The 26,015-nt window shown below is 40.6% G+C and overlaps 1 pseudogene; it reads right to left on the bottom strand.

Moving 5' to 3' along the window:
- Positions 1 to 795: 795 nt before the first annotated feature.
- Positions 796 to 26,005, bottom strand: LOC119299272 (annotated as a pseudogene).
- Between the last annotated feature and the right edge of the window lie 10 nt (positions 26,006 to 26,015).

The following is a 26,015-nucleotide window of genomic DNA, read 5'->3' as shown; positions in this document are numbered from 1 at the left end:
AACAAGCCGATCGAAAGCACTCGTCTTTATCGACTAAATGCTTTTTGTCTCTTCCTCACTAAACACCCGCTTCATGGCTCCTCCTTCTTTGCCTAGCGGTTAACGGTCCCCCTGGCCCCACAACCAAGAGTCACTCATCGAAAGCTGACCAGGAAGACAATAACTGCTATTTCAAGAAAGCATGGTTGGAGTTCTTTTATTAACGAAGGGAAGAGGACGGTCTTACTCATCAGAGATACCTGACTTATTAGTGGACTGGTCATGTCATAGCAGAAGGTCAGAGGTGGGAAACAAGGAAACATAGGAGATTCTTACGGGGACATAGCCTACAAGTTGAGGGGAAGAGGTTTGATTGCTAATAAAATGAGTGGAAGAGTTGCTCGGTCAAAGGCATTCTCTCAAGTAGCAAGGCAAGACGGAAAAGCAGGAAGGAAAGTTGATAGGTACTACTCTGTGGTAACATCTATCGATTCTGCTCTCAGGAAAGTCTGGCAAGGGGAATATCTGGCTAAGGAATTAGAGTAACTTTGGTAGCACTCGGGGATAGAATCAATCAAAGAACTTAAGAAATTCCCCGTATCGATAGCAGCTCCCGCTTTAGAAAAAACCCTATCTCATCAGGAAGGTATACCTGACCCTTTTTTAGCTAGTTTCGGGAAAGCAGTAAGTTAAGTAAGTCAAACCCTTCTAAGTGAAGAATAGCATAGAGAAATGGTAACATAATAAGGGAAAGGGAGCAAGCTGCTTCCATATCTCCCAAAAAAAGAACCAAAAAGTTCTAGTGGCATCTTCCATTCATTTTGATTTAGGTCTTTCTACACCATATTTAGATATTCCCTTTCTATGATCCAGAATTCCCAGCAAATCCTTGACTCCTCGTATACGATGGGATTTCACACCTGGCGAGCCTTTCACTCTACTTCCTCTGATTAAGACTATGGAATGTTCCTGCTAATTATGACCTTCACCTAGAATGTGAGCAAATATAGCATGTCAATTGCGCAACCGTACTTTTGCTACCTTACGTAGATCTGAATTAGGTTTTTTCAGTGTTCTCGTCGAAACACGCATGCATACTCCTTGCTTCTAGGGACATTGATCTGAAGCTCTAGTACGGCCCATCCACCGTTTTTCTTCTCTACCATGACGAATCAATTGATTTTTCTAGGCATCCCTCTTTCCTATGTCCTTCCCTGCTTTGCCCTTTCGAAAGTGGTTACTCCCGATCCGAAGCACCCATTTTCCAGTCATAGAGAGATCCAATTGTCAAAATCAATAAAAAGGCCATCATGGACCAAGATCCAAACAGATCAATCTTGTTAGGAGGTACTACCCAAAGAAAAGAAAAGGTGACTTCCAAATCAGGGATAATAAATAAAATAGGAACCAGATAGAAAATGGGTGCTTCGACGCCCCACCGTCAGCGTATTATCCCTCAGCACATGTGGGATATGTTAAAATAGGAACCGGATAGAAAATGCAGCAGTTCCTATTTTATTTGTTATTCCTCAGTGCACGCATCGCCGCCCCACCGTCTCCTAAATCGTTAACGTCGATGTTCGAGGCCTCGCCGTCGTCCTCCGTGCGCTTTGGTGCACTCACCGCGGTGATGCCCTCTCGTGTTGTCAACACGGTCAACAAACAAGAGGAATTGGGAGAGGACTGTACGCGGAGAGGATGACAGTAGGGGCCCACCATGTCCATGGCCGTACGCAAGCAAGTTCCTATTTTTTGTTATATACTCCATTGCCGGCGCATAGAAAAAGAAAATGCTTCCTCCTAGTGGTTTGCTGACATCTAGGACCCACGACTTTGTCAGTGTATAGTCAATAGACAAGAGAACAACACAAGATCGGCTGACACCTAGGACGTAGCTGCTCGAGCAGTATTTTTTTTGTTATTGTTGAGGCAGAGCAGGGTTTCAACTGGGTCGTGGCCCGTCTAGCCTAGGCTTATATTTTACGTTCACCACATGACCAGTCCAACTATTTTTTTCTTTGTGAAAATGAGCCTAGTTTATTTTTTCTGAAGAATACCCAATCCAGGCCTACTTATTTTTCTACGCCCTAATGGGCTGCAACTCTTTCAAGATGGCTGCAATTCTTGAAAGTAATATGAAATAGGCTATAAATATAAAAAATAGACGACAAATTGGCAATCACATTTTCAGATTCCAATTTCACTGGGCTTTAACCTAATTTAAATATATCTTCAAAGTACTTTAAATCTGGCTCGACATTTTGGTATTAAAAATAGTTTGGACCCCACCAAAATATGCGAAATTTTGTTTAAATTTTAAATCCTGATCCTGGCGAACAAAAAAACAGACTGTAATAAATTGTATAAGAAGTTGTAATGAGTTGTAAATTATTAAAAACATAGGGAATGGTCTGACTTGTGGGCCTATTAAGTTGACATGTATGCAAGATTTTTTTACTTATTATATACATCAACAAACGATTCTAGCAGACGTGACCGTTGGATGTCAATCCAACGGCCATCGTGTTTCTTCAATCTCTGATCTTCTTGTTCTAGCCGCCAACTCCAGCACCGGCGGGACCGCCTGCTACCGCCTCCCGTGGCCGGCTGTGCTGCCGCACAGGCCTCACCGTCCCCTACTACTCCCACCACTGGCCAGGCCATCCCATTACTCACCCAGATCCCTCCACTACTATGGCTTCGCCGCCTCTAGGTCATTCTCTTCCTAGGTCTCAATGTCGTCCATCGCGCTGGTGTTCTCGGCACAGCGTGGTCAACGTTGTCAATAAACGACAACATAGGAAGAGGGATGTACATGGAGAGGCTGACAGTTGGGACCCACATGGTCCATGGCCGCATGCAAGCAAGTACCTCCTTATTACGCCAAGAAGAATAAATCCTCCGAATGACAACTGGGACCCACTGATACGTCTCCAACGTATCTATAATTTTTGATTGTTCCATGCTATTATATTATCAACCGTGGATGTTTTATATGCATTTATATGCTATTTCATATGATGTTTGGGACTAAACTATTAACCCAGAGCCCAGTGCCAGTTTCTGTTTTTCCTTGTTTTAGAATATCGCAGAAAAGGAAAATCAAAGGAAGTCCAATTGACCAGAAACTTCATGGAACTTATTTTTTGATCAGAAGAAGCCTAGAAGACTTGGAGTCTACGTAAGGGAAGCTTCAAGGAGGCCACGAGGTAGGGGGCGCGCCCACCCCCTGGGCGCGCCCTCCACCCTCGTGGGCCCCTCGTGGCTCCCCTGACGTACTTCTTCTACCTATATATCTCCATATACCCTAAAAACATCGGGGAGCACTATAGATCAGGAGTTCCGCTGCCAGAAGCCTTCGTAGCCACCGAAAGCCAATCTAGACCCGTTCCAGCACCCTACCGGAGGGGGTAATCCCTCTCCGGTGGCCATCTTCATCATCCTAGTGCTCTCCATGACGAGGAGGGAGTAGTTCTCCCTCGGGGCTGAGGGTATGTACCAGTAGCTATGTGTTTGATCTCTCTCTCTCGTGTTCTTGAGGTGGTACGATCTTGATGTATCGCGAGCTTTGCTATTATATTTGGATCCTATGATGTTTCTTCCCCCCTGTACTCTCTTGTAATGAATTGAGTTTCCCCTTTGAAGTTATCTTATCAGATTGAGTCTTTAAAGATTTGAGAACACTTGATGTATGTCTTGCCGTGCGTATCTGTGGTGACAATGGGATACCACGTGATTCACTTGATGTATGTTTTGGTGATCAACTTGCGGGTTCCGCCCTTGAACCTATGCATAGGGGTTGGCACATGTTTTCGTCGTGATTCTCCGGTAGAAACTTTGGGGCACTCTTTGTGGTTCTATGTGTTGGTTGAATAGATGAACCTGAGATTGTGTGACGCATATCGTATAATCATACCCACGGATACTTGAGGTGACATTGGAGTATCTAGGTGACATTAGGGTTTTGGTTGATTTGTGTCTTAAGGTGTTATTCTAGTACGAACTCTAGGGCTGTTTGTGACACCTATAGGAATAGCCCAACAGATTGATTGGAAAGAATAACTTTGAGGTGGTTTCGTACCCTACCATAACCTCTTCATTCGTTCTCCTCTATTAGTGACTTTGGAGTGACTCTTTGTTGCATGTTGAGGGATAGTTATGTGATCCAATTATGTTAGTATTGTTGAGGGAACTTGCACTAATGAAAGTATGAACCCTAGGCCTTATTTCCTAGCATTGCAATACCGTTTATGCTCACTTTTACCATTAGTTACCTTGCTGTTTTTATATTTTCAGATTACAAATACCCATATCTACTATCCATATACCACTTGTATCACCATCTCTTCGCCGAACTAGTGCGCCTATATAATTTACCATTGTATTGGGTGTGTTGGGGACACAAGAGACTCTTCGTTATTTGGTTGCAGGTTTGCTTGAGAGAGACCATCTTAATCCTATGCCTCCTATGGATTGATAAACCTTAGGTCATCCACTTGAGGGAAATTTGCTACTGTCCTACAAACCTCTGCACTTGGAGGCCCAACAAAGTCTACAAGAAGAAGGTTGTGTAGTAGACATCAAGCTCTTTTCTGGCGCCGTTGCCGGGGAGGTGAGTGCTTGAAGGTATATCTTTAGATCTTGCAATCGAGTCTTTTAGTTTCTTGTTTTATCACTAGTTTAGTTTATAAAAGAAAACTATAAAAAATGGAATTGAGTTTGTCTCATACGCTTCACCTTTTTAATATCTTTCGTGAGTATGATGGAACGGATAATTGTGCTCAAGTGCTAGAAGAAGAAATCTATAAAACATTTGGCACTAAATATTTGAATGATGAGCATGATTGCAATGTTGTTAGTACGAATTCTTTGAATATCCATGATACTAATGATGATTGCACTAGTTATGATGAAAATGTCTCCTATAAACGTGTCAATTTTTGTGGAGTGCATTGGGTTTGTAAGTACACACCAAATAGGGAAGATAGATATTGCAAGAGGCATAAGTACTTAGAAACTAAATTGTTGCAATAAAGGCTAGATGTTTGTGCTGAAGATTTAAATTTTCTTGGCCATACTTGTGAGCTTTGTAATGAACGTGGTCATTTAACTATCCGATGCAAATTGTTTCATGATCTAATCGTGTACAAAAATTGTGATGACTTGATTCCCCTTGCACATTATAATGAACTAAGTTTGCTTATGGGCTACGAACAAATGAAACGTATAACTAAGGATATTCCAAAATTTGCCCTTGATAGAGTTCTTCATTTTTATCTAGAGGAAATTTATATGTATTGTGCGGTGAATTGCATAGAAAATTCTTATATTTCCAATTACATAAAGAAAAGAAAACAAATAGAAGATGAAGAGAATACTAATGAAAGGACTTCCCAATATCCTAATATTATTTCTTATGATGAATCACGTAACGAGGAGGAGCCTCCTATTCATCCAATCTCATTAATAAGGAGCTCCAAAAAGAGGATTGAACCCACACATGATGTGGTGAAGAAGAAGAGAAGAAAAAGGAAGAGAGGTAAAAAGATATCTCCCCCAAATAATGTTGCTCCTATTACTATTGTGCCTCATGAAAATATAATTGTGGAAGATAATGACACTTCTTATGATCTTGAAAATCTTTTTGGCACTTGCTTGGAAGAATATGATAATTGCTATACTATTGGTGCTATCTATACTATTAATGATGAGAGTGATTATGCTTATGATATGAAAAGGCCCAAGCTTGGGGATGCTATGTTTGATGAAGATGATGTTTTTGAGAATATATTAGCTGCAATTAATGTTTGTCCCAAGCTTGGCGATGCTACGCTTAATGAAGATGATATTTTTAGTCTCCCATGTTTTGATATGCAAATTTATAATGATGATAACATGCCTCCTACCTATGATGATTATTGTGATGATACTTATGCTATAGAAAGTAGTGATTATATTTATAAAACTTGTCATGATTATGATTACCCCTTTTCTGAACATTACTCTTTGAATGTGGAAACAATTTAAAGTATTCGAGTCTCTTATGATACTCCCACTATTCCGAATGAGAAGAATTTTGCTTATGTGGAGAGTAGTAAAATTTCTACGCTTATAGATCATGAAAAGAATGCTTTAGGTGCTGGTTATATTGTTGAATTCATTCATGATGCTACTGAAAATTATTTTGAGGGAGGAACATATGCTTGTAGTAATTGCAATAATATCAAGTTTCCTCTCTATGTGCTTAATGTTTTAAAGTTATGCTTGTTCTGCCTTCCTATGCTAGTTGATTATTGTTCCCATAAGTTGTTTGATCACAAAATCCCTATACATAGGAAGTGGGTTAGACTTAACTGTATTAGAAATATTCTTCGTGATGCTCTCTTTATGTTTCAATTCTTATCTTTTATGTGAGCATTATTGAAATCATCATGCCTAGCTAGGGGCGTTAAACGATAGCGCTTGTTGGGAGGCAACCCAACTTTATTTTTGTTCCTTGCTTTTTGTTACTGTTTAGTAATAAATAATTCATCTAGCCTCTGTTTAGATGTGGTTTTATGTGTTTAATTAGTTTTTGTGACAAGTAGAACCGTTGGGAAGACTTGGGGAAAGTCTTGTTGATCTTGCTGTAAAAAACAGAAACTTTAGCGCTCACAAGAATTGCTGCCATTTTTATTTGGAGAGTGATATTTAGTTAATTCTTTTTGAAGATGGTTAATGTATAAATTCCTCAGGTCCAGAAATTTATTTGAGAATTTTATGAGTTCCATAAGTATACGTTTGATTTAGATTACTACAGACTGTTCTGTTTTTGACAGATTCTGTTTTCGATGTGTTGTTTGCTTATTTTGATGAGTCTATGGCTAGTAAAATAGTTTATAAACCATAGAGAAGTTAGAATACAGTAGATTTAACACCAATATAAATAAATAATGAGTTCATTACAGTACCTTGAAGTGGTGATTTATTTTCTTATACTAATGGAGCTTACGAGTTTTCTGTTAAGTTTTCTGTTGTGAAGCTTTCAAGTTGTGGGTAAAGATTCGATGGACTATGGAATAAGGAGTGGCAAGAGCCTAAGCTTGGGGATGCCCAAGTCACCCCAAGGTAATATTCAAGGACAACCAAAATCCTAAGCTTGGGGATGCCCCAGAAGGCATCCCCTCTTTCGTCTTCGTTCATCGGTAACTTTACTTGGAGCTATATTTTTATTTACCACATGATATGTGTTTTGCTTGGAGCATCATTTTATTTTATTTAGTTTTGCTTTATGTTTGAATAAAATACCAAGATCTGAAATTCTTAAATGTTAGAGAGTCTTCACATAGTTGCATAATTATTTGACTACTCATTGATCTTCACTTATATCTTTCGGAGTAGTTTGTCGTTTGCTCTAGTGCTTCACTTATATTATTTTGAGAGTCTTTAGAACAGCATGGTAATTTTATTTGGTTATGAATTTAGTCCTAATATGATGGGCATCCAAGAGGGATATAATAAAAACTATCATATAAAGTGCATTGAATACTATGAGAAGTTTGATACTTGATGATTGTTTTGAGATATGAGGATGGTGATATTAGAGTCATGCTAGTTGAGTAGTTATGAATTTGAGAGATACTTGTGTTAAAGTTTGTGATTCTTGTAGAATGCACGTATGGTGAACCGTTATGTGATGAAGTCGGAGCATGATTTATTTATTGATTGTCCTCCTTATGAGTGGCGGTCGGGGACGAGCGATGGTCTTTTCCTACAAATCTATCCCCCTAGGAGCATGCGCGTAGTACTTTGTTTTGATAACTAATAGATTTTTGCAATAAGTATGTGAGTTCTTTATGAAAAATGTTGAGTGCATGGATTATACGCACTCTCACCCTTCCACCATTGCTTGCCTCTCTAGTACCGCGCAACTTTCGCCGGTACCATAAACCCACCATATACCTTCCTCAAAACAGCCACCATACCTACCTATTATGGCATTTCCATAGCCATTCCGAGATATATTGCCATGCAACTTTCCACCATCATGACACACATCATCATTGTCATATTGCTATGCATGATCATGTAGTTGACATTGTATTTGTGGCAAAGCCACCATTCATAATTATTTCATACATGTTAGTCATGAGTCATTGCACATCCCGGTACACCGCCGGAGGCATTCATATAGAGTCATATTTTGTTCTAAGAATCGAGTTGTAATTCTTGAGTTGTAAGAAAATAAAAGTGTGATCATCATCATTATTAGAGCATTGTCCCAGTGAGGAAAGGATGATGGAGACTATGATTCCCCCACAAATCGGGATGAGACTCCGGACGAAAAAAAGAGGCCAAAGAAGCCCAAATAAAAAAAAGGCCATAAAAAGGCCCAAATAAAAAATAAAAATAAAAATAATAATGAGAGAAAAAAGAGAGAAGGGGCAATGCTACTATCCTTTTACCACACTTGTGCTTCAAAGTAGCACCATAATCTTCATGATAGAGAGTCTCTTATGTTGTAACTTTCATATACTAGTGAGAATCTTTCATTATAGAACTTGTCTTGTATATTCCAACGATGGGCTTCCTCAGAATGCCCTAGGTCTTCGTGAGCAAGCAAGTTGGATGCACACCCACTATTGGGGAATGTAGTAATTTCAAAGAAATTCCTACGTACACGCAAGATCATGGTGATGCACAGCAACGAGAGGGGAGAGTGTTGTCCACGTACCCTCGTAGACCGAAAGCGGAAGCGTTAGCACAACGCAGTTGATGTAGTCGTACGTCTTCATGATCCGACCGATCAAGTACCGAACGCACGGCACCTCCGAATTCTGCACACGTTCAACTCGATGACGTCCCTCAAACTCCGATCCAGGCGAGTGTTGAGGGAGAGTTTCGTCAGCACGACGGTGTGATGACGATGATGATGTTTTACCGACGCAGGGCTTTGCCTAAGCACTGCTACGATATGATCGAGGTGGATTATGGTGGAGGGGGACACCGCACACGGCTAAGAGATCAAGAGATCAATTGTTGTGTCTTTGGGGTGCCCCTGCCCCGTATATAAAGGAGTGGAGGAGGAGGAGGGCCGGCCCTCTCTATGGCGCGCCCTAGAGGAGTCCTACTCCCACCGGAAGTAGGATTCCCCTTTTCCTAGTAGAACTAGGAGCCCTTCCATGTAGTAGGAGTAGGAGGGAAGGAAAGGGAAGGGAAAAGGAGAAGGAAGGAAGGGGGCGCCCCCCTCCCTAGTCCAATTCGGACCAGCCCATGGGGAGGGGTGCGGCCACCCTTTGAGGCCTTTCTCTCCTTTCCCGTATGGCCCATTAAGGCCCAATACGAATTCCCGTAACTCCCCGGTACTCCTGAAAATACCCGAATCACTCGGAACCTTTCCGATGTCCGAATATAGTCGTTCAATATATCGATCTTTACGTCTCGACTATTTCGAGACTCGTCGTCATGTCCCCGATCTCATACGGGGCTCCGAACTCCTTCGGTACATCAAAACACATAAACTCATAATATAACCATCATCGAACTTTAAGCGTGCGGACCCTACGGGTTCGAGAACTATGTAGGCATGACCGAGACACGTCTCCGGTCAATAACCAATAGCGGAACCTGGATGCTCATATTTGCTCCTACATATTCTACGAAGATCTTTATCGGTCAAACCGCATAACAACATACGTTGTTCCCTTTGTCATCGGTATGCTACTTGCGCGAGATTCGATCGTCGGTATCTCAATAACTAGTTCAATCTCGTTACCAGCAAGTCTCTTTACTCGTTCCGTAATACATCATCCCGCAACTAACTCATTAGTTGCAATGCTTGCAAGGCTTAAGTGATGTGCATTACCGAGAGGGCCCAGAGATACCTCTCCAACAATCGGAGTGACAAATCCTAATCTCGAAATACGCCAACCCAACAAGTACCTTCGGAGACACCTGTAGAGCACCTTTATAATCACCCAGTTACGTTGTGACGTTTGGTGGCACACAAAGTGTTCCTCCGGTAAACGGGAGTTGCATAATCTCATAGTCATAGGAACATGTATAAGTCATGAAGAAAGCAATAGCAACAAACTAAACGATCAAGTGCTAAGCTAACGGAATGGGTCAAGTCAATCACATCATTCTCCTAATGATGTGATCCCGTTAATCAAATGACAACTCATGTCTATGGTTAGGAAACATAACCATCTTTGATCAACGAGCTAGTCAAGTAGAGGCATACTAGTGACACTCTGTTTGTCTATGTATTCACACATGTATTATGTTTCCGGTTAATACAATTCTAGCATGAATAATAAACATTTATCATGATATAAGGAAATAAATAATAACTTTATTATTGCCTCTAGGGCATATTTCCTTCAGTCTCCCACTTGCACTAGAGTCAATAATCTAGTTCACATCGCCATGTGATTTAATACCAATAGTTCACATCACCACGTGATTAACACCCATAGTTCAATCGACATGTGACCAACACCCAAAGGGTTTACTAGAGTCAATAATCTAGTTCACATCGCTATGTGATTAACACCCAAAGAGTACTAAGGTGTGATCATGTTTTGCTTGTGAGAGAAGTTTAGTCAACGGGTCTGCCACATTCAGATCTGTAAGTATTTTGCAAATTTCTATGTCAACAATGCTCTACACAGAGCTACTCTAGCTAATTGCTCCTACTTTCAATATGTATCCATATTGAGATTTAGAGTCATCTGGATCAGTGTCAAAATTTGCATCGACGTAATCCTTTACGACGAACCTTTTTGTCACCTCCATAATCGAGAAACATATCCTTATTCCACTAAGGATAATTTTGACCGATGTCCAGTGATCTACTCCTAGATCACTATTGTACTACCTTGCCAAAAACAGTGTAGGGTATACAATAGATCTGGTACACAGCATGGCATATTTTATAGAACCTATGGCCAAGGCATAGAGAATGACTTTCATTCTCTTTCTATCTTCTGCCGTGGTCGGGCTTTGAGTCTTACTCAGTTTCACACCTTGTAACACATGCAAGTACTCTTTCTTTGACTGTTCCATTTTGAACTACTTCAAAATCTTGTCAAGGTATGTACTCATTGAAAAAACTTATCAAGCATCTTGATCTATCTCTATAGATCTTGATGCTCAATATGTAAGAAGCTTCACCGAGGTCTTTCTTTGAAAAACTTCTTTCAAACACTCCTTTATGCTTTGTAGAATAATTCTACATTATCTCTGATCAACAATATGTCATTCACATATACATGTCACAAATGTTGTAGTGCTCCCACTCACTTTCTTGTAAATGCAGGCTTCACCGCAAGTATGTATAAAACTATATGCTTTGATCAACTTATCAAAGTGTATATTCCAACTCCGAGATGCTTGCACCAGTCCATAGATGGATCGCTGGAGCTTGCATATTTTGTTAGCACCTTTAGGATTGACAAAACTTTCTTGTTGCATCATATACAACTCTTTTTTAATAAATCCATTAAGGAATGTAGTTTTGTTTATCCATGTGCCAGATTTCATAAAATGTGGCAATTGCTAACATGATTCGGACAGACTTAAGCATAGATACGAGTGAGAAACTCTCATTGTAGTCAACACCTTGAACTTGTCAAAAACCTTTTGTGACAATTCTAGCTTTGTAGATAGTAACACTACTATCAGCATCCGTCTTCCTCTTGAATATCCATTTAATCTCAATGGCTCGCCGATCTTTGGGCAAGTAAATCAAAGTCCATACTTTGTTCTTATACATGGATCTCATCTCAGATTTCATGGCCTCAAGCCATTTCGCGGAATCTGGGCTCATCATCGCTTCCTCATAGTTCGTAGGTTCGTCATGGTCAAGTAACATGACCTCCAGAACAGGATTACCGTACCACTCTGGTGCGGATCTCGCTCTGGTTTACCTACGAGGTTCGGTAGTAACTTGATCTGAAGTTACATGATCATCATCATTAGCTTCCTCACTAATTGGTGTAGTAGTCACATGAACAGATTTCTGTGATGAACTACTTTCCAATAAGGGAGTAGGTACAGTTACCTCATCAAGTTCTACTTTTCTCCCACTCACTTCTTTCGAGAGAAACTCTTTCTCTAGAAAGGATCCATTCTCAGCAATGAATATCTTGCCTTCGGATCTGTGATAGAAGGTGTACCCAACATTTTCTTTTTGGGTATCCTATGAAGACGCACTTTTCCGATTTGGGTTTGAGCTTATCAGTTTTCACATAAGCATTGCAACCTCAAACTTTAAGAAACGACAGCTTAGGTTTGTTGCCAAACCATAGTTCATACGGTGTCGTCTCAACGGATTTAAATGGTGCCCTATTTAATGTGAATGTAGCTGTCTCTAATGCATAACCCCAAAACGATAGTGGTAAATTGGTAAGAGACATCATAGATCGCACCATATCTAATAAAGTACGGTTACGATGTTCGGACACACCATTACACTGTGGTGTTCCAGGTGGCGTGAGTAGTGAAACTATTTCACATTATTTTAACTGAAGGCCAAACTCGTAGCTCAAATATTTTACTTCTGCGATCATATCGTAGAAACTTTTATTTTGTTACGATGATTCTCCACTTCACTCTAAAATTCTTTAAACTTTTCAAATGTTTCAGACTCGTGTTTCATCAAGTAGATATACTCATATCTGCTCAAATCATCTATGAAGATTAGAAAATAATGATACCTGCCGTGAGCCTCAATATTCATCGGACCACATACATCAGTATGTATGGTTTCCAACAAATCTGTTGCTCACTCCATTGTTCTGGAGAATGGAGTCTTAGTCATCTTGCCCATGAGGCATGGTTCGCAAGCATCAACTGATTCATAATCAAGTGATTCCAAAAGCCCATCAGTATGGATTTTCTTCATGCGCTTTACACCAATATGACCTAAACGGCAGTGCCAAAAATAAGTTGCACTATCATTATTAACTTTGCATCTTTTGGCTTCAATATTATGAAAATGTGTATCACCACGATCGAGATCCAACAAACCATTTTCATTGGGTGTATGACCATAGAAGGTTTTATTCATGTAAACAGAACAACAATTATTCTCTAACTTACATGAATAACCGTATTGCAATAAACATGATCCAATCATATTCATGCTCAACGCAAACACTAAATAACATTTATTTTAGGTTTAACACTAATCCCGAAAGTATAGGGAGTGTGCGATGATGATCATATCAATCTTGGAACCATTTCCAATACACATCATCACTTCACCCTTAACTAGTCTTTGTTCATTCTGCAACTCCCGTTTCGAGTTACTATTCTTAGCAACTGAACTAGTATCAAATACTAAGGGGTTGCTATAAACTTTAGTAAAGTACACATCAATAACATGTATATCAAATATACCTATGTTCACTTTGCCATCCTTCTTATCCGCCAATTACTTGGGGTAGTTCCGCTTCCAATGACCAGTCCCTTTGCAGTAGAAGCACTCAGTTTCAGGCTTAGGTCCAGACTTGGGTTTTTTCACTTGAGCAGCAACTTGTTTGCCGTTCTTCTTGAAGTTCCCCTTTCTTACCTTTGTCCCTGTACTTGAAACTAGTGGTTTTACCATCAACACTTGATGCTTTTCTTGATTTCTACCTTCGTCGATTTCAGCATCACGAAGAGCTTGGGAATCGTTTCCGTTATCCCTTGCATATTATAGTTCATCACGAAGTTCTACTAACTTGGTGATGGTGACTAGAGAATTCTGTCAATCACTATTTTATTTGGAAGATTAACTCCCACTTGATTCAAGCGATTATAGTACCCAGACAATCTGAGCACATGCTCACTGCTTGAGCTATTCTACTCCATCTTTTAGCTATAGAACTTGTTGGAGACTTCATATCTCTCAACTCGGGTATTTACTTGAAATATTAACTTCAACTCCTAGAACATCTCATATGGTCCATGACGTTCAAAACGTCTTTGAAGTCCCGATTCTAAGCCGTTTAAGCATGGTGCACTAAACTATCAAGTAGTCATCATACTGAGCTAGCCAAACGTTCATAACATCTGCATCTGCTCCTGCAATAGGTTTGTCACCTAGCGGTGCATCAAGGACATAATTCTTCTGTGCAGCAATGAGGATAAACCTCAGATCACGGATTCAATCCGCATAATTGCTACTAACATCTTTCAACTTAGTTTTCTCTAGGAACATATCAAAAATAAAACAGGGGAGCTAAATGTGAGCTATTGATCTACAACATAGATATGCTAATACTACCAGGACTAAGTTCATGATAAATTTAAGTTCAATTAATCATATTACTTAAGACATCCCTCTAATCTTCTAAGTGATCTCGTGATCCAAATCAACTAAACCATAACCGATCATCACGTGAAATGGAGTAGTTTTCAATGGTGAACATCACTATGTTGATCATATCTACTATATGATTCACGCTCGACCTTTCGGTCTCAGTGTTCCGAGGCCATATATGCATATGCTAGGCTTGTCAAGTTTAACCTGAGTATTCTGCATGTGCAAAACTGGCTTGCACCCGTTGTAGATGGACGTAGAGCTTATCACACCCGATCATCACGTGGTGTCTGGGCACGACGAACTTTGGCAATGGTGCAGACTCAGGGAGAACACTTTTTATCTTGAAATTTAGTGAGAGATCATCTTATAATTCTACCATCAATCAAAGCAAGATAAGATGCCTAAAAGATAAACATCACATGCGATCAATATAAGTGATATGATATGGCCATCATCATCTTGTGCTTGTGATCTCCATCTCCGAAGCACCATCATGATCACCATCATCACCGGCGCGACACCTTGATCTCCATCGTAGCATCATTGTCGTCTCGCCAAACTTATGCTTCCACAACTATCGCTACCGCTTAGTGATAAAGTAAAGCATTACAGGGCGATTGCATTACATACAATAAAGCGACAACCATATGGCTCCAGCCAGTTGCCGATAACTCGGTTACAAAACATGATCATCTCATACAATAAAATTTAGCATCATGTCTTGACCATATCACATCACAACATGCCCTACAAAAACAAGTTAGACGTCCTCTACTTTGTTGTTGCAAGTTTTACGTGGCTGCTATGGGCTAAGCAAGAACCGTTCTTACCTACGCATCAAAACCACAACGATAGTTTGTCAAGTTGGTGTTGTTTTAACCTTCCCAAGGACCGGGCGTAGCCACACTCGGTTCAACTAAAGTTGGAGAAACTGACACCCGCCAGTCACCTGTGTGCAAAGCACGTCGGTAGAACCAGTCTCGGGTAAGCGTACGCGTAATGTCGGTCCGGGCCGCTTCATCCAACAATACCGCCGAACCAAAGTATGACATGTTGGTAAGCAGTATGACTTATATCGCCCATAACTCACTTGTGTTCTACTCGTGCATATGACATCTACGCATAAAACCTGGCTCGGATGCCACTGTTGGAAAACGTAGTAATTACAAAAAAATTCCTACGCACACGCAAGATCATGGTGATGCACAGCAACGAGAGGGGAGAGTGTTGTCCACGTACCCTCGTAGACCGAAAGCGGAAGCGTTAGCACAACACGGTTGATGTAGTCGTACGTCTTCATGATCCGACCGATCAAGTACCGAACGCGCAGCACCTCCGAGTTCTGCACACGTTCAACTCGATGACGTCCCTCAAACTCCGATCCAGCCGAGTGTTGAGGGAGAGTTTCATCAGCACGACGGCATGGTGACGATGATGATGTTCTACCGATGCAGGGCTTCGCCTAAGCACTGGTATGATATGATTGAGGTGGATTATGGTGGAGGGGGGCACCGCACACGGCTAAGAGATCAAGAGATCAATTGTTGTGTCTTTGGGGTGCCCCCTGCCCCCGTATATAAAGGAGTGGAGGAGGGGGAGGGCCGGCCCTCTCTATGGCGCGCCCTAGGGGAGTCCTACTCCCACCGGGAGTAGGATTCCCCTTTTCCTAGTAGAACTAGGAGCCCTTCCATGTAGTAGGAGTAGGAGGGAAGGAAAGGGAAGGGAAAAGGAGAAGGAAGGAAGGGGGCGCCCCCCTCCCTAGTCCAATTTGGACCAGCCCATGGGGAGGGGTGCGGCCACCCTTTGAGGCCTTTCTCTCCTTTCCCGTATGGCCCATTAAGGCCCAATACGAATTCCGGTAACTCCTCGGTACTCCTGAAAATACTCGAATCACTCGGAACCTTTTTGATGTCCGAATATAGTCGTCCAATATATTGATCTTTACGTCTCGACCATTTCGAGACTCCTCGTCATGTCCCCGATCTCATCTGGGGCTCTGAACTCCTTCGGTACATCAAAATACATAAACTCATAATATAGCCGTCATCGAACTTTAAGCGTGCGGACCCTACGGGTTCGAGAACTATGTAGACATGATCGAGACACGTCTCCGGTCAATAACCAATAGCGGAACCTGGATGCTCATATTGGCTCCTACATATTCTACGAAGATCTTTATCGGTCAAACCACATAACAACATATGTTGTTCCCTTTGTCATCGGTATGCTACTTGCGTGAGATTCGAACGTCAGTATCTCAATACCTAGTTCGATCTCGTTACCGGCAAGTCTCTTTACTCGTTCCGTAATACATCATCCTGCAACTAACTCATCAGTTGCAATGCTTGCAAGGCTTAAGTGATGTGCATTACCGAGTGGGCCCAGAGATACCTCTCCGACAATCGGAGTGACAAATCCTAATCTCGAAATACGCCAACCCAACAAGTACCTTCAGAGACACCTGTAGAGCACCTTTATAATCACCCAGTTACGTTGTGACGTTTGGTGGCACACAAAGTGTTCCTACGGTAAACAGGAGTTGCATAATCTCATGGTCATAGGAACATGTATAAGTCATGAAGAAAGCAATAGCAACAAACTAAACGATCAAGTGCTAAGCTAACGGAATGGGTCAAGTCAATCACATCATTCTCCTAATGATGTGATCCCGTTAATCAAATGACAACTCATGTCTATGGTTAGGAAACATAACCATCTTTGATCAACGAGCTAGTCAAGTAGAGGCATACTAGTGACACTCTATTTCACTACAAGAGATTAGGCCTACTATGACGAGCCAAAAAATGTCATCGAACAGCTAATAACGTCACAAATTACACCTGGGTGACGTTTTATGGGCGTCACAAGCATCGTCACGGAATCCCTGTCACAGATTACTTCTCATGACGGCGCACGCAAAACAGTGTCACTGAAAATGGGACCTTCGGTGACGTTTCATAGAATGTCAACAGCTTGCTATTTCTATGACGGTGGATTAATGTCACAAGTTAGGAGCAAAGATGCCATGTTGTACAATATTCAATGATGGAGCAACGTTACTGACTTTATGCCACATCAACACCCGCACAGATTACCCCACTACGAGCATCACTACTTTCATTATTGATGAAGATGACATCATCAAAATACATTTACTATATTTTGAATAATTTGCAATGAATTATCAGATCCACTATATTGCAAATGCATTTCAACAGTAAGTATTTAATTCACATCACATCACATTATATAAATAAATTGTGAGCCAAATCACATTATGAAACGAAAGACAAATCATATTATATATTCAATCTCTTAGGAAAATCATCCTCTAAATAGAAATGACAATAAAAAATAACACCGAATCAAGTTTGACACGACAATACACAAGACAATGGAATCTTGCTGAGTTGCTTGAGCCCTCAATAGAAAACCAATCAGGTTAACTGTATCATGTATTGCTTCTTTTCCCAGGCTTCATTCTTCTTTTGTTGGCTCTTCTTCACAGCTTCCAATTCTTCTTGATGCTTCCTTTGCATCTCTTCAAGTGCTCTGTCTTGTGCTTCAAATCTCACAGCTAACTCCCCCCAATGCCTATAAACTGAGGAAACACAACAGCGTGTTGCATCTTAATGAGATGAAAACATACAAGATAAAAACGTATAACAGTACCACTAAAAAGCATATAATAATCTATCAAATTACGAATCTGAGTACATTATTAACTAGATTTGCGGGTAAGCAGATGGGCCAATGATACGGTATATTAGTTTGGCAAAACAAGAAGACACAAACTTTTATAAAAATTGTTAGTCAAAAAAATTTACATCGATCCCTGCTGCACTTTTAACTAGTGTGCTACTTAAAGTTCTAAGTAGCATGTGAATGACTAGTGAGTCCAGTAGGGCATCATATGACAATGAATTATAGTAATCTACTGACCATTTGATAACAAAGTATTATAAAAACTGAAGTATTGCAAACTACTTGATAGCAAAGTATTTTCTAAGTATTTTGAGAATACTATAGTTTTTTAGATTACCATAGTTTTATTTACAATGAGCTGTTTGGTTGCCCCTAACAACTGTGCTTTTACTACTGTAGTATTGGGCAAACTGAAGTTTTTTCTCTGCATAAAAAAAGAACCCCAAACCTCTTTTTAAAAAACATAGCTGCTGGGTGCTCAAACGCAACAGCTAAACAACAAAACTTACAGCGTTATGCGGCAACAGCCAAACAGGTTCTATGTATTGTGAATACTGCAAAATACTATGTTTTGATAAAACTATGGTATCTCACACCTACATGCAAAATTACTGTAGTTTTTGATACTTTGGTTTATATAATACTTTGCTATCAAACACAGAGTTCATAGATACATAATACCATAGTTTTGCCATAACAGAGTATTTGAAAGTATTTAGAATACTGTGCACGTGTTTGGCAAGAGCAGTTTGAAGAGTTTCGAACGGTGCGTTGAGCTAGCTAGACACATCTAAACTGATTAACGGGCATGCACTTAGCACAGATGTATGATCATGCACTAACTGAATGGCCAAGCTAAACACGGCATGCACAATCTCGGTGTTACACCTACCAGAGCAAATTGGATTAGGAGGAGGCAGTCAACGGCGGAGCTGCGCGTTGCCCCGAGCAGCTTGGTTTTCTTTTCGCGTCTCGGATCACCAAGAGGTGTGCGTGGAGGTATGACCTAAAGCTCCGCAAGACGGTGGTGTCGGCAACGGATCATGCGGCGAAGCTTCTCGTGAACTGGAAAACTTGGCTTTCATCCGTGTTGCCCGGAGCAGCTTGCTCTGCCCCATCAACCATGGCAGTTCGTACCGCACTGTACTGCCGTTCCTTGATCTGTCCATGGCCGCCCGATCAAGACGACCTCCACAGACAATGGGGCTGCCGGCGGCGGCTTCGGAGCGACCAAAGATAATGATGAGTTTGTTCCTTCACGTGCTCAGTTTTAAAAAAAGAGGTCTGAGGTTCTTTTTTTAAAACAGAGAAAATACCATAGTATTGGAAATTAATATCATAGTTTTTAGGTCTTGTCAAATAGCTCAAAGTAATTAAAACCATGGTAATCCTAAAAACTATAGTATTTTCAGAATACTTAGAAAATACAGAGCTATCAAATAGGGCCTTGCATAAGTATAGTTGTTTGACGCTTTGGTTACTACAAAAGTTTAGATCAGCACATCACTACAAAAACAGATCGGTAATGTACTAAAAAATCGTAGATCAAAACACAAAAATGTTTCTTTAATAAGAAGTGATAGCCATTCATCCATTCAATGTACTGAACAATCTCAGAATAATGCAATATCTGGAGGTCATCACCCAACCACTACATGCCACATTATTTCTATTAACTGTATGTTTTCTCATCTCTGAATTGATTTAGACATGCTATGAATTTGGCCGTTCATCACCTTATGTACAACTACGTGCCATAAGCAACTAGTACTAGTACTATCTACACTATTTTAATCAGTTGTGTGCTTACTCACCTTCCCCAACAGCTACAACTAATTGTGTACGTGCACTGGAGTTGTACGATGATTACTCAATCTAAATATAACAAATAAAAATACAAGTTATGCACAAACGAAGGACACGATGAGCTTAAATGGTAGGCATACACAACCAGGTAAGGAATTGTCAAGTACTGGACTGTAAGAAAATAGAAAGTGGAGAAGTTAGTAAAAAGTTTAAGCTTCAAACTTTACCAACATAGCAAGGTCGATAAGATTATCTTGATATTGCAAACCCAGTCCTGCTACCTACGGTGAGCAGTCGATTAATGTGCCTGCGTTATAGGGGAATAAAACAGAAGAGACAGAGTATACTGACAAGTGTTTACATGGAGAAAAAATATTACAGAATAACATAATCATTTTCTGTTCCACCGAGCAGTATTAGCATCTGAATGAACCTTTTAGTATATAGATTTTTCAGCGGCTAGTAACTATGGTATGGCCCATGATACAAGCCCTCGGCTATTCCTAGTATAGTTGCATTGTTAATACTCTGAACGTAGAGTCTAGTCACATATTAGATGTTCTTGAGCATGCTGGAGATTGCATAATATTGCAGCTTAAAGGGGAAACTTGAGTTGAAATTATTCATTGTACAAATTTAGAGACAGTTCGGAACATAGAAGTATGAACCATACCTTTGATAAGAGCAAAGGACATTGATCTTACTCCTGATCTAGATGAACTGCAACTAGGAAAAGGAGATCTCAAATAGGTGGTTAGAAGAGTCAAATTCCAGATCACAAATCTTACATCAGGAAATTATGGAAGAAAAAGGAACCAGCGAAATATTACCCTCGAGTAGTTGAAGGGGAGCAGATCTAATGGTGCTGTAGCCGGGTTCCTTACAGAGTTTCCAACCCATCCCCTAGCCTATCTGCATCATCGGGTTGCCTCTCCCAAACCCGGGGTCTCCCGCCGCCGCCGTCTTGTTGGTCGCTGGACAAAACCAATCTTCTAAATCACCATCTACATCTCAAGTAGTGGGCGATGGAGGGGTGGTGAGGCAGCGTCCAGATCTTGGTGAGGCACACGGTGAGAAACGAAGACGGGGAACGCCAGAGATGGATGGGGCGATGGTTGACAAGCCATCCACGAAGTGGCGGTGGAGGTAGCATGGAGGTCGGACCAGGCAGCAAACAGGGCACGTCGGCATCGGGGCGCGACTGGCGGCGAGTGATTTGGAGGCGCCGCCGGTGAGATGAGATTTGAGTCAGGTGCGAGTTGGTACATGTGTATCTGTTGGGGATTTTTTTGGGCTAGGATTTTATTTGGAGGCACAGAGCGTGGCGTGAGACCTACCGCCAAATTGGATCACCACTTGGAGCTGAATTTTGTTTCTTTTCTTTTTTTGCTCTGTGGTTCTAAATTCTTGGTGTGGCATCGTTTTAAAAGGTGGGTGATAAGGATTAAAAAAATCCCATCAACTCTCATATTTCCATTTTAACTTTTGAGAGCTAAATGTAACAACGTTAGCTCACGAGTGCGCCACTGATGTGTTTTTGCATACACACTAACTATTTATTATATTATAGATATGAAAATAATGCTCTCTTGGCTCTCTTGTTTTCATTTTTATTTTTGAGATAAACACATGAGCTCACGGACGCTCGATTCAAGTTTTTTGCCTAACCACTACCTATTTATATTAGAAAGAACAAAATAAATTTTACCTTTATAAAAAAGAACTAATGTAAGTATTTCCATGCCCACTACCTATTTATATTATATCGAGAAAAATAATTCCAACCCTTAGCAGCCTTTGAGAAAACTATGGCAGGTCCTAGTGCCAACACTGACGCATGGGTCCAATCGCTCAATTACCCAAGAACTAGCTTTGCCGAGTCTGAATACTATACCTAACATGAAAAAAACGATCTTCTCACATTCATAGTACTCGATTATTCTAGTGGGCTCATCATGAAAATTACCAAAACGTCACAAAAATTGGGAACCAGGTGTGCTGAAAGGTCGAGGAAATTTGGTGACGTTTATCGTCACCGATTTGCGATAATTGGTGACATCACCTATGACAACATCACGCATTAGGAATTTATGTGACGTTCTCCACCATCGTCATGAGGATTTTCGTCACAGTATGCCAATTTTGTTGTAGTGTTTTTCTATGTATTCACACATGTATTATGTTTCCGGTTAATACAGTTCTAGCATGAATAATAAACATTTATCATGATATAAGGAAATAAATAATAACTTTATTATTGCCTCTAGGGCATATTTCCTTCACCCACTTAGTTTCTTGTTGAGCTTTCATATACTTATAGCTCTAGTGCATCCATTGCATGGCAATCCCTACTCACTCACATTGATATCTATTAATGGGCATCTCCATAGCCCGTTGATACGCCTAGTTGATGTGAGACTATCTTCTCCTTTTGTCTTCTCCACAATCACCATTCTATTCCACCTATAGTGTTATATCCATGGCTCACGCTCATGTATTGCGTGAAGATTGAAAAAGTTTGAGAACATCAAAAGTATGAAACAATTGCTTGGCTTGTCATCGGGGTTGTGCATGATTTAAATATTTTGGGTGGTGAAGATGGAGCATAGCCAGACTATATGATTTTGTAGGGATAGCTTTCTTTGGCCATGTTATTTTGAGAAGACATAATTACTTTGTTAGTATGCTTGAAGTATTATTATTTTTATGTCAATATTAAACTTTTGTCTTGAATCTTATGGATCTGAAATATTCTTGCCACAATAAAGAAGAATTACTTAGAGAAATATGTTAGGTAGCATTCCACATCAAAAATTCTGTTTTTATCATTTACCTACTCGAGGACGAGCAGGAATTAAGCTTGGGGATGCTGATACGTCTCCAACGTATCTACAATTTTTGATTGTTTCATGTTATTATATTATCAACCTTGGATGCTTTATATGCATTTATATGCTATTTTATATGATTTTTGGGACTAACCTATTAACCCAGAGCCCAGTGCCAATTTTTGTTTTTTCCTTGTTTTAGAATATCGCAAAAAAGGAAAATCAAACGGAGTCCAATTGACCTGAAACTTCACGGAACTTATTTTTGGATCAGAAGAAGCCTAGAAGACTTGGAGTCTATGTAAGGGAAGCTTCGAGGAGGCCACGAGATAGGGGGGAAAGCCCACCCCCCTGGGCGCGCCCTCCACCCTCGTGGGCCCCTCGTGGCTCCCCTGACGTACTCTTCCGCCTATATATCTCCATATACCCTAAAAACATCGGGGAGCACAATAGATCGGGAGTTCCGCCGCCAGAAGCCTCCCTAGCCACCGAAAGCCAATCTAGACCCGTTCCAGCACCCTGCCGGAGGGGGCAATCCCTCTCCGGTGGCCATCTTCATCATCCCGGTGCTCTCCATGACGAGGAGGGAGTAGTTCTCCCTTGGGGCTGAGGGTATGTACCAGTAGCTATGTGTTTGATCTCTCTCTCTGTCTCGTGTTCTTGAGGTGGTACGATCTTGATGTATCGCGAGCTTTGCTATTATATTTGGATCCTATGATGTTTCTTCCCCCCTGTACTCTCTTGTAATGAATTGAGTTTCCCCTTTGAAGTTATCTTATCAGATTAAGTCTTTAAAGATTTGAGAACACTTGATGTATGTCTTGCCGTGCGTATCTGTGGTGACAATGGGATACCACGTGATTCACTTGATGTATGTTTTGGTGATCAACTTGCGGGTTCCGCCCTTGAACCTATGCATAGGGGTTGGCACATGTCTTCGTCATGATTCTCCGGTAGAAACTTTGGGGCACTCTTTGAGGTTCTATGTGTTGGTTGAATAGATGAATCTGAGATTGTGTGACGCATATCGTATAATCATACCCACGGATACTTGAGGTGACATTGGAGTATCTAGGTGACATTAGGGTTTTGGTTGATTTGTGTCTTAAGGTGTTATTCTAGTACGAACTCTAGGGCTGTTTGTGACACCTATAGGAATAGCCCAACGGATTGATTGGAAAGAATAACTTTGAGGTGGTTTCGTACCCTACCATAATCTCTTCATTCGTTCTCCGCTATTAGTGACTTTGGAGTGACTCTTTGTTGCATGTTGAGGGATAGTTATGTGATCCAATTATGTTAGTATTGTTGAGGGAACTTGCACTAGTGAAAGTATGAACCCTAGGCCTTATTTCCTAGCATTGCAATACCATTTACGCTCACTTTTAACATTAGTTACCTTGCTGTTTTTATATTTTCAGCTTACAAATACCCATATCTACTATCCATATACCACTTGTATCACCATCACTTCGCCGAACTAGTGCGCCTATACAATTTACCATTGTATTGGGTGTGTTGGGGACACAAGAGACTCTTTGTTATTTGGTTGCAGGGTTTCTTGAGAGAGACCATCTTCATCCTACGCCTCCTACGGATTGATAAACCTTAGGTCATCCACTTGAAGGAAATTTGCTATTGTCCTACAAACCTCTGCACTTGGAGGCCCAACAAAGTCTACAAGAAGAAGGTTGTGTAGTAGACATCAAGCTCTTTTGTGGCGCCATTGCCGGGTAGGTGAGTGCTTGAAGGTATATCTTTAGATCTTGCAATCGAGTCTTTTAGTTTCTTGTTTTATCACTAGTTTAGTTTATAAAAGAAAACTATAAAAAATGGAATTGAGTTTATCTCATATGCTTCACCTTTTTAATATCTTTCATGAATATGATGGAAAGGATAATTGTGCTCAAGTGCTAGAAGAAGAAATCTATAAAATGTTTGGCACTAAATATTTGAATGATGAGCATGATTGCAATGTTGTTAGTATGAATTCTTTGATTATCCATGATACTAATGATGATTGCACTAGTTATGATGAAAATGTCTCCTATAAACATGTCAATTTTTGTGGAGTGCATTGGGTTTGTAAGTACACACCAAATAGGGAAGATAGATATTGCAAGAGGCATAAGTACTTAGAAACTAAATTGTTGCAAGAAAGGCTAGATGTTTGTGCTGAAGATTTAAATTTTCTTGGCCATACTTGTGAGCTTTGTAATGAACGTGGTCATTTAACTATCCGATGCAAATTGTTTCATGATCTAACCGTCTCCAAAAATTGTGATGACTTGATTCCCCTTGCACATTATAATGAACTTAGTTTGCTTATGGGCTACAAAGAAATGAAATGTATAACTAAGGATATTCCAAAATTTGCCCTTGATAGAGTTCTTCATTTTGATCTTGAGGAAATTTATATGTATTGTGCAGTGAATTGCATTGAAAATCCTTATATTACCAATTACATAAAGAAAAGAAAACAAATAGAAGATGAAGAGAATACTAATGAAAGGGAAGAGACTTCCCAATATCCTCATATTATTTCTTATGATGAATCAGGTAATGAGGAGGAGCCTCCTACTCAACCAATCTCATTAATAAGGAGCTCCAAAAAGAGAATTGAACCCACACATGATGCGGTGAAGAAGAAGAGGAGAAAAAGGAAGAGAGGTAAAAAGATATCTCCCCCAAATAATGCTGCTCCTATTACTATTGTGCCTCATGAAAATATAATTGTGGAAGATAATGACACTTCTTATGATCTTGAAAATCTTTTTGGCACTTGCTTGGAAGAATATGGTAATTGCTATACTATTGGTGCTATCTATACTATTAATGATGAGAGTGATTATGCTTATGATATGAAAAGGCCCAAGCTTGGGGATGCTATGTTTGATGAAGATGATGTTTTTGAGAATATATTTGCTGCAATTGATGTTTGTCCCAAACTTGGGGATGCTACGCTTAATGAAGATGATATTTTTAGTCTCCCAAGTTTTGATATGCAAATTTATAATGATGATAACATGCCTCCTACCTATGATGATTATTGTGATGATACTTATGCTATAAAAAGAAGTGACCGTTGGATTGTTAACATCCAACGGGCGTCCTTCTTCTTCAACCTCTGATTTTTTTGCTCCAGCTATCCAAACCACCACGTGCTCCTGCCTCCCGTGGCCGGCTGTGCTGCCGTGCAGGCCTCACCGCCCCCTACTACTCCCACCGCTGGCCAGGCCATCCCTCTACTCACCCACACCCCTGTTATTCTGTGGTGACGACAGCCTCACACCGCAGCCGAACCAGTCAACCCTCGTACTACCCTCCGCATGTTCCCACGCTCCGCATCGTTCCCTACTTCACCATCGTACACCGCCTGGTGATATCCGCACGGCATGGTCAACGAA

The sequence above is a fragment of the Triticum dicoccoides genome, chromosome 5A (assembly GCF_002162155.2).
Source record: "Triticum dicoccoides isolate Atlit2015 ecotype Zavitan chromosome 5A, WEW_v2.0, whole genome shotgun sequence".
Lineage (NCBI taxonomy): Eukaryota > Viridiplantae > Streptophyta > Magnoliopsida > Poales > Poaceae > Triticum > Triticum dicoccoides.
Note: the sequence above shows the minus strand (reverse complement) of the source record. Positions and strands in the feature narration are given on the sequence as shown.